The sequence below is a fragment of the Xenia sp. Carnegie-2017 genome, unplaced genomic scaffold (assembly GCF_021976095.1).
Source record: "Xenia sp. Carnegie-2017 unplaced genomic scaffold, XeniaSp_v1 HiC_scaffold_6, whole genome shotgun sequence".
Taxonomy (NCBI): Eukaryota; Metazoa; Cnidaria; class Anthozoa; order Malacalcyonacea; family Xeniidae; genus Xenia; species Xenia sp. Carnegie-2017.
Window position 1 is genome coordinate 998,145 of NW_025813526.1, and position 6,596 is coordinate 1,004,740.

Here is a 6,596-nt window from a genome sequence, read left to right on the forward strand (position 1 = left end):
CTTTTTGCAATTTGCAACCTTCCTATTACCAAGTATCCACCCTCTTCTCTCACTTGATTTGTTATTCAATTACTTAATACAATGACGTAAGAATACACAATACAATGACGTTACACAATACGTTGCACAATACAATAACGTTACTCAATACAATGACGTAAGAACCAGATAACAAATACGGCTAACCTGACGTTTACTCCTCATTTGACTCTGAAGATGACTACCGCTAAGGTTGTCGAAACAAGACAGAGACACAACACCAAATCAAACAACAACAAAAACTTGAACGTTCAAAACAAACTAAAACACGTAGAAGACATAAACATGACGATAACTGTGTGAGGAATATTTCTTCCCGGTCATTAGACGAAACTGAAACGCGACTACTATCTTATGGACTAAAACATTCCATCCCGATTGAGACGATAGTATCAAGTGTCCAGGCTGACCTAGCGTATCAAAGAGACTTGTCAGAGACAACCAAAGACGAGATCAGAAGCAGGATAGCCTCCACTTTACAATCGTCCTCTATACGTGAAAATAACTTGACTAAGGACAAACAAAAAGCACTCAAGCGACTAAAACACGACAACAACATCGTCATTTTACCAGCAGACAAAGGAAGCGTGACTGTGGTCATGGACAGGAATGATTACTTCAACAAAATGGACACCCTTGTTAACGACAGACAAACGTACGAACAACTCAAACGAGACACAACACCATCACTAGTACGCAAACTTAACAGCAAGATCTTCTCCATGAGAAAATCTAACATTATATCTGAACGTATTTACTATCGACCCGGATGTTCAGTACCACGACCACCCAGACTGTACGGTCCACCAAAACTTCACAAACCACAAATACCCATGCGACCAATTGTATCATTTTGTGGTTCGCCTACTTACGAACTCACAAAGTACTTGACTGACATACTGCAACCACTTACAAACAAATCAAAACAAAAGCTACAATCCACTGAAACTTTCATTAAAAAACTGAGCACTATACAAATACCGGACAACTATATACTAGTGTCTTTTGGTGTGAAATCACTGTTCACCAGTATTCCACTTAATCTGGCACTTACTTGTACAAAAACCCTCATTACAAACACTACGGACGTACTGCCATTACCGACAGAAGACATTATGGAGCTACTGGAGCTTACATTGGAACACTTGTAACAAACCCCCTGAACAGATCACAGCAATTACCGGCACCTTACAAACGACTTATTCACAATACAAACAAACGACCAACTAAAAACATTACACTTCACATTAATTCCCAATGACAATACACAATTGACACCTACAGATTACAGCTAAAAACATCACACCTAAATCACACATCACAACTAAAAATATTTCACTTCACACTAATTGACAATGACAATACACAATTGAAACCCACACATTTCCTGTACACAGAATACAATGACGTAAGAACCAGATAACAAATACGGCTATTTGACTCTGAAGATGACTACCGCTAAGGTTTTCGAAACGCCAGTCAACAACAACAAAAACAGTGCTTCTCAGGACTATACCAAGCTGGACGATCGACATTTACAAACATATTTAATATTCATTACTCAAAACTTCAAAATTAGAAAACACGTGGGGTGTGCTGTATATCAACGTATAATGTTCGCCTTGATTTGCATGGCAATAAAAAAATATGTTTCAGTGTACATCAATACAGAAAAAGAAATGCGAAGTAGATAATGCAAAATAAGCAGTTGCCATGCTTTCTTATGTTTTGACACTGGTTGTTTTCATTGCATAATTGTATATGCAAATCATGGTGAAATATGAATCGCAGCCTAAAATCGCGCTGTGCATGTATGTAAAATGCAGAAAATTGAAAAATAAGGCAAAAATACTATAAAACGCTAAGAATTTTTTCCTACAGTTTATTCAGAAGAAACGACTCAGTACTCATGAAAAATGTGTGTCATGTATCCAAATAGAATACACTCGGGCATCGTGTCTCAAATACATTCACTAAGCGAGTTTTCGAAGTGTATGTAGTTCACTAGTACATACACAATGTATTTCATACGGTAAACACAGTATTAACCGTTTTTAGCGAAAAAAAACCCCAAAAGTTTAAGGTATTTAGCAATTTGGCCTATTTTACTCCATTTTTGCCAATTTTAGCGATCAGTTTGGCCTACTACGTCGGTCAACACCAGTGAACTCTAATAGTACTGGAAGGCTAACTCTAAATAAACATGCCTAGACTTGTGTAAAGCCAACTAACTGAGTTTTATTAAATTACTTGGAGGGGGAAAGGGGCCTGGAAACGGTTATCAAAAACATGGCGGCGAATAAGAAATTTTGGATGAAAATCTTCCACTTTGAAAATTTTTTTCGCCATTTACTCCCTCCTGATTTCTAATAAACTTACCAGCTTCTACCAGAGTTAAAAACTCAGGAATTATTACGCTTTCGATGCAAAGATATGCTTTGGCGTTTTATAAAACACACACACAATTATACGAAGAAAATCTGCAGTAAAGAAACTTCAACTATAGTCAAATAGCAATTTAGATTAAAAATAACACTAGACGGATTTCCATAGTGGGACAGTAAATATAAAATAACTTTATATACAAACATCGCTCTCTGTATATGTATTTGTAAAGAGCTTGATAAAAATATCTTTATTGATTAGATCAACAAGTGTTAGAAAGTATGCACACAAAGACAAGAGAAAACCCCAACGTCTAAATGAATCTTTATTCTTGAATCTTCACAACAGTCAACAAAGTTTTAAGTATGGCCTACGCCTATGACTCTCCATAAATTTTGGGTTAATTTATCATACTTCTTATGTTTATTCAGATATTTTGGCAGTTCTACAGTCTACAGAGTACATGTAAAGAAAATCTCTTGAACTTGGTGAGCTACAAAAAGAACAGAATTTAACTTAAATCATGTATAATGCTGTTTTCAGTCGGAAACTTTTTAACCAAGATATTACAATAGGATAGTAAACTATTCAGTACAATTCTTGAACAGCTGCAGAGTAGAAATGCATAAATCGAAATTATTCTTTATTGAAAGTACAACTTTTGAAACCAAAGAATTTTTGCTTCTTTGTCATAACACTGTGTATTGCTGCAGTATCTGGACCTATGTATGTGTAGTAACGTGTTTTCATGGCCAAGAATATGCAACCGAAATGTCGAGTATTTTCTTTATCGCTGGTAAATTATAAGCAATGAAAACAATTATCTTGGTGCTGTAGGTGAAAATTTCCAGAATATAAGTTCAAATACATAAAAACGCCCAGCATTGAGTTACGATTAGTGTCAAAGCAAGAACTAGTCAACCGCGAATGTAGCTCAAATCCATGAAATTGAGTTTGGTTTGTAGTAATTATTCACAAAAACGCCAAAAGCTTGATTGTTGTTTCCGATATATTTAAACTTTCCATTAAACAAGGCGGAATGCTTCATTTTTTTGCTCATTTAGCCAATTTCACACAGTTTCATTATAAGTTTAGCTTTCAAGTAGGAACGAAAATGGTGGCTCTGCGCTCGCCCCAGACCCGCTGTCCCAACTCTTTCAATAGAGGGCTCTGTCCATTGAGTTCTATAAGACCTGGGGGGAAAAGTCAACCAAATTACTATAAATTATTAGCGCGCAGCCGCGTGGTCAAAAACATGGTGGATTTTGGTTGTTAAAGTCAGCGGAAAGACGCGGGCTCATAAAACAAAATTTTATCGCCTACCCGGAATTGACAACCACAATTGCGATTATATAAAATATCAATGCCAAGCACAAAAACTTTTAGAAATTTTATCTTTAAAACATGCTGCAAACTTGTTTGGTATACGGATGCTGAAGTAATGCCAGAAAAGGAAACATTTCATGACACCGGTAAGCAACGTAAGATTGTTTACCATTTAAAGTGTTCGGTGTTTTGTTTTAAGTCAATACTTGAAGTGTGATGGTATATATTTTGTAGATGTTTTTACTCCTAAGTTATAATTTAAGTGATGTTTATCCAGTCTTGTTTGTTCTTTACTTAACAGTAGCGTGGTGGTGCAATTTTGACTGCGGGGACCAAAGCAAATTTCGCGCCCCCTTCACCTTTGAACTAATGAAATTGGCAGTACATGCCGCAGTATTATTGAGTCTGGATACTTTATGTTATCCTCTGCATTTTGATTATACTCTACCGAAGACTGCGCTACCACTAGAAAATTAAAAATAGGTACGCGAATAGCGTAAATGACTAATATTTAATTAACTACATGAGAAATCACTAGAGAAGTCAATGACTCAATAGACCTGCTAAGTAGGATAAAATTTTTTAAAAAAATAATTTTTTTCCGCTTCAATAGAAAATCTTCACAGCAGAATTTTATACAATTATATTTCTATTAGTCCTGCTCACAGGCTACCCACAAAAAAATATTATTAAGCTTGGATTAATAATAAGATGCAATGCCAGTAACGATTCCTGTCTGCGAGAGAAAGCCAAGAAAGTTCATTGAAATACGAAAAAACTATACATTTTTAGGCATTCTTGCACCCCCTAAGAGGACATTAAATTTGGCCCTGTGTGTTGTCTACAGTCATTGTGACAATTGACAAGTCAGGTGTTGTGGCCATATAAGAAACATCAAGAATGCTCCTTAATTACTTTATTCCTTAATTGATGGTAAAACGACCCCCTTACAAGGTTTCATTTTGATCAGTCTTACAAAGCTAACTTCATTAACTGTATGTTATAACTGTGGAAATAACTGTTCTGCTTCAATTCATTTTTCTAGCCCTAATTTATAACTTCGTGACTCATATTCATTTCTGCGCCCCTCCAGAAATCAACAGCTGGGGGGACTTCGGCCACCCTGGCCCCCCTGCCACCACGCCACTGTTACTTAATCGCTTGCTAGACGAGGCAAAGCAACTAATTCTTATCGAGATATGCGTATCTTAAAGCAACTTCTTTCAAATGACTTTATCTCCAAGAAATGGGGGATTATTTCAAGAAATTGTTCTGAAAATATGAAGCAAATATTAAGAACAGAGCTGCATTGAAATCAAATGCAGTGCAGGATTAATTAATGGACTCATTGGTACATTTCGCACAATAAAAAATACCTGTATCAAACAGCTAGCCTTGACAATTTGACAGATTATGAACAATCATGATGATTGTGTGTAAAGGTTTGCTTTATGCTAACAGTTTTATAAATGCCATCTGGTGTTTCTGTAAATGAATTGTTTGTTATAGTAAGCAGGTTAGTACATCAAAACCAAGATAGAAACTACTTTGTTCAATAATGTGCCAAATTATGCTCCTACCTTGAAATATTTGCTCAAGAAAAACTTATGATGACATACATGAAATATTAAATATAGTACTGCATCACCTGACAAAATCCATACGTTTTTCAATTCCAGGTGATTAAAAATTCACATAAGATACATTGGTTGCAATGAAGTTGAATGTGGAAGATGCAAAAATTGATGGAAAAGAACTTTTTATGTCTTATGAAGAATTACAATATTATTTAAAAGAATAAGAATAGCAATCTAGTAAAAGAAGCAACATCTGTCCTCAACATGATACTTTTCCAATTATGTAAAGTTCAAAGGCATAATGTAAAATTCAAAAGATTGTCAAGTTTGAACCTAGAAAAAATTAGTATAGGTAACTGTAATTTGTAAGGACACAAGAGGAAAGTAGTGCAAGGAGGTTAGCATTTTTGAGAATTATTACATTCATCATGACATACATTACACAAGTCCATAATATTATAAATAATGACTGTACAATAACAATTATACAACATGCTAAATATCTTCACCTACATTATAATTATTTAAACAGGTTTGCCTTCATACAGCAAAAAGAAAAGTGTTATGTCTGAGAAAGCAATGCACTTTAATTTAAGAAATCGTATTTTCAATGGGAAATTAATGTAGTTTTGTTCAGTAGTATATCCATGGTTGTCAATGGCAATCCAGTTTCTAATATCTTGGCTCAAAACAGAACCAGCAACATGATTATAGTATTTCTGAATTTCGTTCTTTTGCTCTCTTAGTTCAAGATATTTTCTTCATAAGTTCTCATTAGATTTATCAGAACATCAAAATACCTTATAAGACACCCAGAATCAATCCTACCAAAAAAAAACTCAAAAAAATTACAAACCTACTTAAAATATATTTCCAATCGACTTAAGTCGTAGGGGAAAGCTAACTTTTTCTAACTCCTTTTTGGACATTTTAACTAAGATTTACCCATCTATTCGAGAAAGACTGTAGCACCAAACTGTTCACAAACAGTCAAAAACACAAGTATTGCGCATGGTATTATGCATCAAAGCTTAACCTCACATTGACAGTGTATAGAATGCCGTTTGATATTTATTTCTAATATAGCTAAAGCAATATTTGACAAAATATACGTTATTTTACCGTAGATTTTCCTCATTTAAATGTGTGTGTGTATTTCACAAAAACCTGAAGCATTATTTTCAATATTTTATGCTTACGGTATCGTGGTTGTTTTCGCTGGTTGTCATTAATATAAGCAGTAATAGAAATCCGGATTCCGGAGGGAGC